Below are 15,654 nucleotides of genomic sequence, written 5' to 3'. Positions count from 1 at the left end.
GTTTATCTTATGAGTTTTTATCTTGAAAGAGATTATTTCATTGTTAGTTCTAAGTTTACATTGAGAGATTGATTGGTGAAGTTTTTATCAGTTTTTATATCTACTGATTCACCCCCCCCCTTCTCAATAGTTGACCAGATACTTATTCTTTCATCATAGCATCAATCGGTGTAGGGAAGGCCCCAACATACGTCGAATTCACTCAACACTCCAGTCATCTGACCATCTTATTTATATAGCAGCTTAGAAAACCTACTCAAGATCACACAGGGAGAGTCAATATCCCCGACACGTCCCAATTTGAGATACTCATGTGAGGTGATGAAATCCCCAATCAAGAAATACCCCTCAACTACTAAAATGATAAAGAGAGTGTTGTTGATCTCTCATTCTTTTACACCCAAGATCCATGAAGGCGAGGGGAGAGGATACTAGAGTGCAATGGTGGGTCCACTCAACATTAAACGTGCAAGGGCACCATGGACAAAAAACACTTGTTCATTTTAGTCCCACATATATATGATTTTCTAACTAGAAATGCAACAAAACAATCTACTTTAGTGGGAAAAAGATGTCTTGGACAAACATGATGCAGCAAAAATAGTTAGTAGTCTGATTTCTAGCCTTGGACAAGTGCAATTTTATTGCAAAAATCCAAAATGTAATCAATAACCAAAAGGCCCTCCAGATCCAACATAGACGTTGATCTACAGGTGCAGGTGTTGCAGCGTCTGCATAGACTTTGAAGTAATTGCACCTAACTACTAGATAGAAGGTGGGAATTTCAAATTTTGAAAAGATTCTAATTCCAAAAAATCAGATTTTACCCTTTCACGGAGGCATTGATGCCTTGCGCAGACACTGATGTGTATGTGCAAGTGTGAAAGTATAGAATTAAATGTCTGGCAAGGTTAGTTAAGAATTTGAAATTTGACCGGGAGGACTAGCTCAGTGCAAGTGTTGAACCAAAGTGTAGAGTTGAAGTGTCTGCGTAGGCATTGATCGACCTGATACCCAAAAAATCAACCTAAGTTGCTTAAAATTTGATAAAAATAGAACTAAAGAACTATCCTAGCTTTGTTTTTGTTCCCTTTTTTTAATTCTTTTTCTAAATGTTTTTGTGATTTTAACAATTAGAAATAGAAATAAAAATTAAAATTAGATCTCTAGATTAAAGTGTCCAAAGGCACTACAGAAACTTCAAATGCCAACACATACGTTGAAGTAGTTGAAACCTGCAAAAAGGGCAGGTCAATTTTTCAAATTTAAAACGAAAACGTTGATTTCTGTTGGAGACGTCGAAACAACCAGGTGGAAATGTTGAAGTGCAGGCAGAAACGTTGAAGCACCACCCTACATACTAAAATCACAAAAGACTCACAAAAATTATTAGGTTCTAAGGATGTGGGTCCCACTGAGCTTGCCAAAATGAAGAGGGGAAAAACAACAAAACAAGATTCAATGGTTATTGTAGATAGGAATTTGGAATTCATCAAAGCAATAGACATTAAACTAGCTCAATCATAAAAACTAGATTGCAATGATAAGAAATCCTAATTACAATCAATAAAGGCATGAAGATGAAATACTACAATAAAAAGCAAACCAAAGCCTGTATCTCCTTCAAATTACTTTGTTTGTGGATCTCACCTACAAATGCAAAAGCATAATATGAAAGCAATATTGACAAGATGAAATGGCAGCATAAGGATACTAGAAGCGTGATTGATTGTCTGAAAATGTGGTTGATCATCCAATTTATAGACAAATTGGAGAGATGACAAGATTAGAATGAAGAGATTTGAAAGGAAATTTCAAATCAAGAATGACAAATATGACAAATTATGACAAAATTGACACTTTCTATGCAAGATTGATTGATTGACAAATTATGACAAATTGACATGCAAGATTGATTGATTCACAAATTATGACAAATTAACAAAATTGAAATGCCATTCCCATGACATTAGGGGAAATATTAGAAAAATTGAAGAAAATAGGACAAATAGAAAATTAGGAATTAGGAGCAATTAATAAATAAGGTTAGAAATGATGAATTGGAAATTAGGAAATTAGAAATTGATGAAATTAGAAAATTAGGTGAATTAATTAATAATTTTTCATTCATTAATTAATTCACAAAAAGAGGGGGAATTAATTAGCCAATTAAATAAATATTTAATTGTGACAAGAAGACTTAGGATAAATAAATAAATTATTTAACCTAGAGGGAAAATGACAATCAAGATTAAATGAATAAATCATAAAATCCTAGAAATAAGAGGACAAGGAATTAGGTCAAGACAACAAGAAATTAATGTCGATTCGATCATGATTTTGATTGACAAAGGACCAATGCTGATAAATGATTGAGATTGGTTGACAAATTGACCAAGATTGACAAAGAGATCAAATTGATAGGCGCCAATTGACGAGGAACAATGACTAATTGATCCAAATTGACATGATTGAAAAAGGACAACGATCGATGACAAATCGATCGCAAAATGACAAGATTGACCAAGACAAGGATCGATGACGAATCGATCACAAAATGACACGATTTACAAGGACAAGGATTGATGACGAATCGATTGCAAAATGACAAGATTGACAAGGAAAAGGATAGATGACAAATCGATCGCAAAATGACCAGATTGACAAGGACGAGGATCGACCAAAATCATGACTGGAGATTGTTATCGACAAGACCTAATTCGAAAGTGAGAAAAATAAGGAATGCAGAAGAAGGACTTGATGCTCGCAAATGATAAACACCAAGTGCGCAACATAGAAGAAATGTTAATGCAACGCGAAAACCCTAAAATAAGGCAACGCGTGAATGTTAAAGTATGACTCTGCAAGCATTGACCATTTTTAGATGTCTACATTTTGCCCCTCTTTGAGACAATGCAATTTTAAGTGTTGTTTCAAAGAACAATAATGAAAATTCCCCAGACAATAACAATAACATATGCATGCCCCCTCAAGGAATTGGCCGGAAAAATCCAGAAAAGAGGCTAAGGGATCGATAAGAATGACAGAAGACGATAGGTTCGAACGGATCAAAAATCGAAGGTCGGATACACAAATGACAAGTAGTGGAAGGCACAAAAGACCGCGACCAGACTGATGGAAGACATGTTAGTAAGAAGAAATTAGACAGAGGACAGTTAGAGATGAAGGAAAACTTGCTTTCACCAATGCACAGAAGTAGGTGAGAACCTTTATTTATTATAGCAAAGCAAATGCAGAGCATCATGGCATTGAAGGCCAGAGCTGGAACGCAACCCCTTTTGCAAAAGACAGACACATTGCACACAAGGAATGAGTGAATCATCCTAGGGTGCATACATCAAGGGTCGAGGTATGTGCGGCATTCACAAAGTGAACGTACTTATCATAGACACCCAATGATATAGTTGCCCCAGTTTGTGACAAACATTCCACAAACAACAAACATAACAAAAAAGAGGAAAGGAACCATGAACCATCCCGGTCACTCTAAATCACGCAGTGACATCATCGAGCAACATAGGAACATGATCAAAGCCAAAGATAAATCAATAAAAAGATAAGACGCACAAATTCAACCAAGTCAAACAAACATTTTGATCGTCATTGTCAAAAGTGGAAAATAAGAATGATCATGTTGTCTGGTTTCAGGGAATGCGGTACCCCATCTAAGACAGGACACAGTCTGGTTTCGAGTATACCACACCCTACATAAGGCCCATGATAATAGTGACAAGAACAAATGATATTGATGTTAATTGATTGATATGACAATTTTGATCAATTTGAATGTCTGGTTTGATTGAAAAGTTCATCTGTTATTGCGTGATTTCATTAAAGCACAATGTTTGATTGATTGTCATTGGATGTATGCTCAGCGATCTGTCTATGTACGAAGGGGACCATTTATTGACAAAATGCAAAATGCCAAAGAAATTGTTTTTGGATTTTGATGTTTTAAGATTTTATTTTTTTTTGTTCATTTTTCAGGACTTTATTTGACTTTTTAGGGATTTTTTCAGGACATTATTTGATTTTTAGAGATTTTTTCAAGACATTTTTTTGATTTTTTCAAGACATTATATGATTTTTAGAGATTTTTTCAGGACATTATTTGATTTTTATGATTATTTCAGGACATTTTTCAATTTTTTTTGGATTGTTTCAGGACATTATTCAATTTTTGGATTTTTTTCAGGACATTATATGATTTTTTTGTTGGATTATTTCAAGAAATTATTTGATTTTTTTGGATTATTTCAGGACATTATGTGATTTTTTTGGATTATGCCCCCAGTGTCTAGTAAGGCAAGGAATATGACAGGTGAATAAATAGGCTTTCTGAAATGTTGGTGGATAGAGGGAAGACAAAGGCCTTTTATTATGGAGACAATGGGACAAGAGACTGGATATGACAATGTAAAGCAGGAACATGGCATGAGGGACATGTCAAGAGGTTTTTGAAACCATGTTTAAATTTTGCGTCCTTATGTCAGATCAAGATCAAGGAATGAAAAAGAGTGTATGGATAGGATAAGCAAGACCAAGAATGGATAAGGGACATGGACTGAAGGTTGGGGTAGGCCAAGGGATAGCGACAGAAAGTTGCAATAAGCTAGGGAATATGGATGAAAGGTTATAATAAGAAAATGGATAAAGACCAAAAGCTATGATAGACTAAAAGCTACAAACAAGATGCATGATGCTCATGAAGATCCTCAGCCTTGTCAAGATCAAAGGTGGAAAAGGGGATATGGAAATGAGGGACAATAGGATATGAAGGGTAATGATAGGGGTTCAATAGGATAATGGAAGGGCAATAAGATATGAAGGAGGAAACCTGCCCCCAAGTGTGGTGTGCAAGAAGTTCATAGATTACGCATGATGCCTGTTTGCCAGGTTTTCATCATGGTACTTGCCCAAGGCGCTTGTTTTCTAGGTTTTCACCAGTGGACGAATTATTTTTGCTTTACTTTTTTCTTTTGTCTTTTTTTTTCTCACTTTTTTTTTTTTTTTGTATTTTGACTTATTGATTTTTTTGGATTTTTTACTTTTTCAATAGAAGATGGACACATGATAGGGGATGGAAGAAGGACTCAAGCATCTTTTTTTTTGGATAGTAGCCTTGAAAAAAAATGGACCATGACCTTTAAAATTATGCTAAAAGACATTGGTAGGATAAGGATATGGAAAATAAGATAAAACTAAGACAAGGATCTATGTAAAGGATGGGATCAAAGGGATCGAAGGATGGAAAATATGCATTGGATAATGGATAGGGTATTGGAAGAACTGGGCTTTAGTGGACGGAAATTTGGGCAAGATCAACATTGGCACACACCTTGAGGGGTGATGGACTGATGGAGGAAAGATGTATTTTGGATATTGAGATTGTGACAAAGGAAAGGCTATGGATTTTGGGACATAAGGGCCCAAAATGGATGAAGAAGGTGATGGAGGAACAAATTTGAGAGGGTTGGATGGAGGAATAGCAACTTTGGATGCCAAGTTGGATGTTTCTTTAGGCTTTTGTGCTTCAAGGAGTCACTTAGGGATCCACATGGTTTTTGATTTTTTATGCTTTTGTGGTTCCTTAGAGTGCATTGCTTGCACAAGGGATTTAGGAACCCATATAGATTTTGAATTTCCTTTATTTTTCTCAGTGGGCCTTTGTGGCCTTTTGGATATTTCTTTTTCTTTATAGATCATATTGTTCTTTGCTTTGACATGTCGATTATATTAGACATGTTGATCCTTGAATACATGTGGATTTTTAGACTTATGACGTTTAGACTTAGCATCCAAATTGCTTGGAGGAGGAAAGGAATGCATGGATGGATAGGAATGAAGTGGAGTTCTTTTGGATTGATGAAATTGACTCAAGTATGTGTGCCTTTGTTGACCTTGCATAGAGGACGAAGGGATATAGGGACCTAATATGGATGGAAATTATGATGGGGAAGGGATATGTTTGGATTTTGAAGGGATGTTGGATTTAGTAGGGGTACCCACGTCTTGAGGAATTTCACTAAGGCCATGACCCTTAATATTTTCTTTAACATAAAAGGATTCTTGCTTATGGAGACCTACTCCTTTGCCTTTATGAATATTTTGACTTGTAGGATACTCTTTTCTTTGGGAAGAAGATGCGAGTCCATTATGAGGTGGATATGATATGAGAGAAATAATGAGATCTTGAAGTGGATTGGATTGCACCAAAGTGGAAGAACCCATTATGCATGTCGAGGGTTCATGAACATCTTGCACTGACATGTTAGAATCATGAGGGGGATTAGGATCATGAGGGGGACTAGGATTGTGTAGTGGACATGGCTCAATGACAGGCTCTTCATGAGATAGAATGGGAGAAATAATGGGATCATCAAAAGAAATGAGACCTTGGAGTGTATATGGAGCATTAAGACATGGGGATGGAGGAACAAGTGGATCTTGTGGAGGATTTAAAGGAATAATTTGATCTTGACAAGGAGGAAGATCATTGGAATCCTCTTTAAAGGTGCTTTTCTCTTGACTTTTAATGGGATCATCAGAAAGAATGGAAGGGATATCTTGAATGTCAATGGGATTTGAAAGGACATTTTTTTCATGAAATGGAAAGGGATTGTTTGGGATTGGATGGACTGGGATATCTTGATCTTGCTTGGGGAATGGAGTGTCAACAAGAATAGGGGAATCATTGCAAGTGTCTGGGGAAATGGGATCCTAGTCAACAATTGGATGGGATGATAAGGTTTCAGGATCTTGATCTTGATCTATTTCAAGACACATTTCTTCATGCTCTAAATTATCCTCTTGACATGAGGTTGGACTTTGGATATGCATGGGGGATTTTGGCAAGGGATTAATGCTTTGGCATGAAGGGGATGGAATTTGAATGGGACTCTCTATAAGAGAAGCATTTGATGGCATTAAATCTTGCATTTCCAAATAGTACAAGGGATTTGTATAAATGAGTTGATTAGCACATATTTCTATGGCAAACAATCCTTGGGAGGATGCATTATTTGATACATCATTTGGAGGCGATGGTGTAAATTGCTCTTGTGAAACTTCAAAATATGATGGAATGGGAGGGGAAGTGGAGGCAAATTGAGGGTGTTGTTGATATTGCATGGACATCAATTGTGGTTGTGATGTATGATAACTTGTTTTGCTTGGCCCATATTGAGGTACATGTTGTTGTTGATGCTGACGAATCGGAATTTGTTGACTTTGTGCCAATTGTTGTTGTCTTGATGTAAATCCCATCATTTGCAAAAAACTTTGTTTGGGAGGTTTTTGTTGTTTCTCCTTGAGATGGGGTATGGCACTCACATTTACTTGCTATGTTGTTTGTCCAATCCACTGTGGTGGTTGCAAGTTTGAATTAACTTGTAATGGTGCAGAAGACACCGCAACATGTTGTTGAATGCGATATTGTTGTTGTTGTGCATTGCTTGTTTGCACATTCGATTGTGCCCTTTGTGTATTACTCAATTGTTGTAACACTTGTTGTTGGTGCAAACCACTATTTGTGGCTCTTTGTGTTGCCATTATCGAAGGATCTATCACAATATTTTTCATAACAGGTACTTGAGTATTTGGCAAATATATTGAACTTAATGGGACATAGGAACTTTGCTGCATTGTGGAATTGTTTTGGACATTGGTAAGATTAGGCATTCCAGTCATAAAGCTTTCTTGCATCTTAGATTTTGATCCACTTGTAATTATTTGAGGAATCATTTCTTGTTGAGGGACAGCTGTCAATATTTGTGTGGCCCTCATTTGATCTTGTGTTAAAGGTGTTGTATTAAATAATGGATTGTTTATTGTTTCAAATGATGACTTTTGAGGAATAGTCACTGTCAACGTTTTTGAAGCACATTTACTCATCAAGGTGTGTTGAGTTTCTTGTTGCAAATTTTCTTCGTTTGGATGTGGAGAGAAACTTAACAGCTCACCACCTTGTTGTTTTTGCACCTTAAGTTGCTCACTTGAGGTGGTCACATTACTCATCATGTCAAGATATTTTTGTGGGAACATCTTAAAGACCTTGTTCAAGAATTTATCCATCTTTTTTGTCAACTTTGGATCTTTAACGAACATATCAACATCATCAGAAGCATCAAAATCTGATGAAGAATCTGGTAAAACATTTGGATTTATTTCTTGTTGAATGCCTTGATCTGAACCAAATCCTTGTGAAAGAGTTTGTTCCTCATGTAATGTTTGAATTTCATGCTGCAGGTAGATAGGAATTTGGAATTCATCAAAGCAATAGACATTAAACTAGCTCAATCACAAAAACTAGATTGCAATGATAAGAAATCCTAATTACAATCAATAAAGGCATGAAGATGAAATACTACAATAAAAAGCAAACCAAAGCCTGTATCTCCTTCTTTGTTCCTCCATTGTTCTTCTTTCTCCTTCAAATTACTTTGTTTGTGGATCTCACCTACAAATCCAAAAGCATAATATGAAAGCAAGATTGACAAGATGAAATGGCAGCATAAGGATACTAGAAGCATGATTGATTATCTGAAAATGTGGTTGATCATCCAATTTATAGATAAATTGGAGAGATGACAAGATTAGCATGAAGAGATTTGAAAGAAAATTTCAAATCAAGAATGACAAATATGACAAATTATGACAAAATTGACACTTTCTATGCAAGATTGATTGATTGACAAATTATGACAAATTAACAAAATTGAAATGCCATTCCCATGAAATTAGGGGAAATATTAGAAAAATTGAAGAAAATAGGAGAAATAGAAAATTAGGAATTAGGAGGAATTAATAAATAAGGTTAGAAATGATGAATTGGAAATTAGGAAATTAGAAATTGATGAAATTAGAAAATTAGGTGAATTAATTAATAATTTTTCATTCATTAATTAATTCACAAAAAGAGGGGGAATTAATTAGCCAATTAAATAGATATTTAATTGTGACAAGAAGACTTAGGATAAATAAATAAATTATTTAACCTAGAGGGAAAATGACAATCAAGATTAAATGAATAAATCATAAAATCCTAGAAATAAGAGGACAAGGAATTAGGTCAAGACAATAAGAAATTAATGTCGATTCGATCATGATTTTGATTGACAAAGGACCAATGCTGATAAACGATTGAGATTGGTTGAAAAACTGACCAAGATTGACAAAGAGATCAAATTGATAGGCACCAATTGATGACGAACAATGACTAATTGATCCAAATTGACATGATTAGAAAAGGACAACGATCGATGACAAATCGATCGCAAAATGACAAGATTGACCAAGACAAGGATCGATGACGAATCGATCACAAAATGACAAGATTGACAAGGACAAGGATCGATGATGAATCGATTGCAAAATGACAAGATTGACAAGGACAACGATCGATGACGAATCGATCACAAAATGACAAGATTGACAAGGATGAGGATCGACCAAAATCATGACTAGAGATTGTTATCGACAAGACTTAATTCAAAAGCGAGAAAAATGAGGAATGCAGAAGAAGGACTCGATGCTCGCAAATGGTAAAGACCAAGTGCGCAACATAGAAGAAATGTTAATGCAACGCAAAAACCCTAAAATAAGGCAATGCGCGAATGTTAAAGTATGACTCCGTAAGCGTTGACCATTTTTAGATGTCTACAGTTATATTCCAATATATCATTCAAAATATAAAACAAAACCATTTATACCTTGCTATTTTTACCTCTCCTTAGAATTGGGCTCGATGAAGTGAAGATGCACCCTTGTGCTCCACTTGTTTGGATTTTCCCTTCTTGATTGATGTGGATTGCTCTCCAAGATGCACAACAATGATGGTGGATATGAGGGATGGATAGTGAATAGTGGATGGATGAGATGATTATGGATGCTTGAGAGTGAAAATTGACTTTAATATGGATGCAAAGGATGATTTCAAAAGCTAAAATGACAACATGAGATTACTTGGCTTGGAGATGATAAATGAAGGAGAGGAGACCCCAATTTATAGATTTGAAGGGGGATGAATGGACGGTCAAAATTAAAGATGAATCAAGGGTGGAGATTGAAGGAGAAGAAGCATATGGATTGAGGGGACAATGAAATTACTAGGTGTGGAGACCAAGAGATTTTCCATAAAGGAATTTCTTGTCTCCACACTCCACAATGCATATGGGGAAGAGATCCCCAACTACATTGAGAGAATAAAAAGGAATTAAAATTCCTTGGGAGATGGATGAGGAATTAAAAATTCCCAAATAATGAAGTGCATGGGGAAAGGGAATGAGAAAAGGGATTTAAAATTCCTTGGGAAGGTGAGAGGCATAGGGGAATGTGAGATTTTGAATTCCTTGAAATGACTCAATTAGGTGCATTTCAGGTTGGAAGGTGAGGGGACAAGTGGATTTAGCCATTTATGGCTATTGATTGATTTGGTGGCTAATCATAGGGATTAGCCACTAGCAAATGATTAGGGGAGATGATTAGATTGGCTAATGAGAGATTCGAGGACAAGTGGATTTGTAGGAGCATTTGACAAGAGGGGAGAGACTGAGTGGGATGAATTTAAAATTGAAGAATAATGTTAAACATGATTATGAGGGCTTCTAGAAGAATTAATTAGGAAAATAAAGGATTAGAGGAAGTGATTTGTAGGAATCACATGACTAAGCTAATTAATTGTCATTAATTAACTAAGAGGGGATTTTGGAAGAATTAATTAATTTTGATAACTTTGGAAGAATGAAGGTCAATCAATTTATTTAATAAATCATTTTTTGGACTATAATGATAGGATTAATTAAATTTAATTTAATTAATTCCAAGAAGAATAAAGGGTAAATAATTAGATTGATTAATTATGTAGAGAGGATAAAATTAATTAAATATTTAATTTAATTAATTTTGGACGTCTACACACCTATTTATACAAATCATCAACCTTAACCATAAGGTTGGCTCAACACATAAGACCTAATTATAAAATTATATCACACGATACATAAATCCATAACCGGACCAATCCAATGTTGGCAAGGACATAGCATGGACCCAATCAAATCCTCAAACACACAACACCATCAAATAATTCACTAAGATCATCCACAACACACTAAACTACCAAATATGTCGCATAACATGAGCAATACCACCAGAACAATAAAATCTTCAGTAACCAAAATGCATAGAACATGATCAAAGAACATCAACAAGCAATGTGAATTCCACCGCAATCACCGCAACAACTCGGATAATGAGAATCATCATTATTACTTCACCGGAGCTCAAGAACACCAATTGACAAACTGAAAGATATGCTTGCAAAGTTCCAAATCATGAACCATCCGATTAGAGGACACACATGAATGTCCTAGAAACTCTCCAAAATCCACAACTCAAGATATAATCATTCCAAAGCAATATGGATCAAATACGACAACTCTGCAACACTAAACATTGAAAAACCAATCCACATACCAAACCACATAACTTGACCAAATCACAACATAGAATCATGAAACTCATACTGAATCAACTAGAGATAAGCATCTCAAAACCCAATAAACTACATCAGCATATTTGCAACAGATCACCCAAACAACTCTCTGAAACAACCAATTCTTTGCAAAATAGGAATATGTTGACATCAATGACAATAACATATCCCAACAACTCTAATATCCAACACATGAAGGGTGAATGGAGTGCTAAGGCACTACCTTTTCACCAATAAAAAGAGCAAGATCAATTGTATGAGGTATGTGAATAAGATCATATTATTCTTGAACAAATTCTTTAAATGCTTTACACTTTACATGAGAATGAGAACCACCATGATGAAAAAGGCAATGTTCACTACCTTCTTTATGCTTATTGATAAATTTTTCAAAAGGAAAAGCAACATTCTTATCATACTTTAGTCTCCAAAAGATTATAGTTACTAATTGTTCTCTATCATCAATAAGTGTAGATTTATTCTGTTGAGTTGTAGGACAAGGGTGGTTGGAAGAGGAAGGATTGCCATATATGGTTTTAACATTTCCATTATAAACTTGTCTTGCATACTTTTTTGAAAATATAGACAATCAATGGCATAATGGTCATGAGTTTGATGATATGAACAAAAAGGAGTGTTTGAAGAAGAAGCACCCTTAGATGGACGATAGGTTTTATGTCTTCCAAGGTAATTCTTAAAATTTTGAATTCTAAGGAGATTATTCATAGGAGGTTCATGATAATTTCCTAGACCTTTGTTATCTGCTTGTGTGGGAGGGTTTATATGGACTCTAATTCCTTGTTCAAATTTCCCAATTCCTTGTCCTATAAAACCTTATTTTAATATGATGTTATAGTCACTCCTATAAGAAGTTATTAATTGATAAGGAGGAGGAACATTATAATGAATTTCTTTAAAATTTGTAGTGTAAGTGTATTTAGAAGGAGCAGAGGGAAAAGTAGATGAAGAAGGAATCTCTTGTGTAGGGAGATTTTCCTTTCTATCATCATGCATATCCTCTTTGGTACATTGGGAAGGAATATCCTTATCATCTAAGGCCTCATGTTTAAATAATGTTATGTTGGGAGATAGATCATGAATAAAATGCATAGCATCATCATCTATATAAATTTTTTAATAACTAAGATAGGTTCTAGGAGAATAAGGGGGATCTAGAGAGACTGAAACATGAATATCTTGATCTTGCCCCTCTTGCACTAGGGTATGTGTATGAGAAGAAGATGGAGCCATGTTTCTCTTCAATGCTTGTTCTCTATTAGAAAGATCATTGATAGGAGAATCAGTTTTTTCTTCATTCACATTAGATACCCTAGGAGAGGTACAAGTATTAGGTTTTCCATTAGCATTTCTAAGATTAGGATCTACAAAATCTTTGATGTGCTCTATATATGTAATGAATTTTCCTAAAAATATCATAATAAAAAAACATGCACTATAAATGAAAGTTTTGAGATCTAATTGATTGAAAGGAAGGAATTTGGAAATTCTAAAAATGCAATATGTCAAAGTGCTATGACTGAAAAAAGCAATGTGAAATGAAAGAAACCATTATCCAACACAAGATTATGATAGATGTGAGTAAAAAGAAATGTAAACATATTTGAAAGAGAAAATAAATTAGATCTATTAAGTGTCATTATGAATGTTTAAAATCAAATCTGAAAAATAGAGTGATGAATTATGCAACCCACAAATCTAATTAACCAAAATAAATTAGTGTTTTTATGAATTAAACCTCTAAATTTATATAATTTGATTAAAATAAGATCTATGAATGCAAATTTAAAATTTGAAATGTTTCCAAATCAGCTCTAGAATAATTAATCCAAATTAGACAACCCACAAGCTCAATTATAGAATTAAAAATTAGGATTTTTGTTGATTTAACCTCTAAATTTTTTAAATTCAATTGGAAATTAAACTTGCAAATGTAAATTTTAATTTTAAATTTCATATAAACACTCAGATATAAGCACATAAATCAGAAATAAAGGTGTAGGAGTCAGGTTCACCAAAATGAAATGGTGTAAAATTAGGATTTCCACAATTAGATATAGAAGAAACCATTAATTTTAGGCTTAGGGACCATTACATTAAAGAGGGGTAAACCTAGTAGATCTAGCCACAAATCAACAAGGATAGGGATAAGAATTCTATTGGATTTACTAGATTTGGATCGATTTCCCTCTTTTAAGTTGAATTGTGAAAATTATGAAATTAGGGTAAATGTGTTGGAATTGAAGTAATTATGCATGAATTTTGAGCTATAGTCATTGGATCGAGCCACAAACCTGGATCTGAGAAATGTAAGAATATTTAGATCTATTCCTAGAAGGAGCTCTTGAAATGTCAGGACCAGTATGCCCATTGCACCAGTCCTCTGCACTTTTTGTCATCCAAAGAGGAACTTGTTTGTCATTGTAAATAAACCTTATCTTGAAGATCGCAAATTTGTACCTACTTCCTACACACAAAAAGAAGGGGAAATAGGTTGGGAATAGGGGCTTGCCTAATTCAAACCCTAGTTTAGGAATTAACCTTGAATGAAATATTGCAAAAACATAAATAAACAATGGAAAGATATACCTCAGATCTGCAATGACTGATAATGATGCTTTGCTTCTTGAATGTAATCACATATGTTGTATGAAATGGCACAGGCATGACAAAACCCTAATCACACACATATGATTGCATATGAATGATGGATTTTTTCTCCACAATGGTTGAATGAAGGAAATGTAGCCTTAAATATCTTTGATAATGTTTGATGATGAATGCTTCATGGATGCAAGAATGTTGGATTGATCGCCTAGAGTCTTAGAATGCTTGGGATGAAATTAAGTTGATCAAATGTCTTTATATATGATATCCTAGGTCAATTTACTGATTAGGTCGACCTCTAATGGTCATATAGAGCAATCAATTTCATTTTTTGTCAGAGAGATAGATCTCATCAATCTTTTTAAAATTGGGCCCCATTGAGGGGGACCAAGGCAGTGGGCACTCTGGTCCTAGAACGAGGGCACTAGCACCTTGGTCCTCCTCTATCAAGGACCAAAATTAAGGCCTAGAGAGGAGGACATCCCTCCAAAGAATCATTTAGTGTTAGAGATTGTTGAACTTGTTGGATATGGTTGTTCATTGCTGCTGCTAGGATATGAATATGTTTTTTCATTGATGTCAACATATTCCTGTGATTTATTTCGATGAGTGGGGGAATATTTTCTTATCCGTTTTGCAATTCTTTGTTTTACCGATCTTTGTCGGTATTCTCTCTGGTATATTCTAATATGATCAGATCTTGTGCTGAGGTTTTGGGATATTTTTTGGGATGATCTTGTGTATCTTCATTTTAGATGGTTAGTGATTTTGTGCTCCGCAAGTTATCCTTCTTCGTGACAGTTGTTGATTGGTTGTGTTCTTGAGCTTTCTCATGTTGATCAATGAAGATTTGAAAAGTGGTGTTGGTGCAACTATTCTAGATGGTTCTAACATGCTTGCTGGTGTTTCCTAGTCATGTCCTATTTGTTTGTCAATCCGCATTGATCATTGTGTGATTTTTTGGTGATTTCTATGAACTAGTGATGATTTTTGTGTTATGCAGTATTTTTGGTGGTGTAGCATGTTAGGCTTGATCTTGTCATGATTTCCGGTGGATATGATCATTTGGGAATTTGAATTAGGTCCATGCTATATAATGTGAATCATAATATTGGTTTGGGGATCGATCTTTGTATCGTGTAATGTAATTTTTGTATTTATGAGTTGAGGGTTGAGGATTTAGCCGACCTTGTTATCAAGGTTGATGATCTATATATATAAGTGAGATATTCATGTAATTTGGGTGTTATTATTGTGTCTACATTATCAAAGAGAAGTGATTGTGCAAACAAGAGACTTATAATTCAATTAAGTGTTGAGGTGAGTTTGGTGTTGCAGAGCTGACAACTATGCTTAACCGAAAATGTCATCAGGCATTTGTAGATGTTACTATTGTAGTTCATTTCTTTCGAATTGTAGTCTGAATCATATTGTAAGTCAGTGAGACTTCCCTAAGGGTATCCTTCCAGGAAAATATCTTTTGAGAAGTGAGCTCTAGGTAGTGTTCTTGAATG

Source organism: Cryptomeria japonica, chromosome 1 (assembly GCF_030272615.1).
Source record: "Cryptomeria japonica chromosome 1, Sugi_1.0, whole genome shotgun sequence".
NCBI lineage: Eukaryota > Viridiplantae > Streptophyta > Pinopsida > Cupressales > Cupressaceae > Cryptomeria > Cryptomeria japonica.
This window is presented reverse-complemented; position numbering follows the sequence as displayed.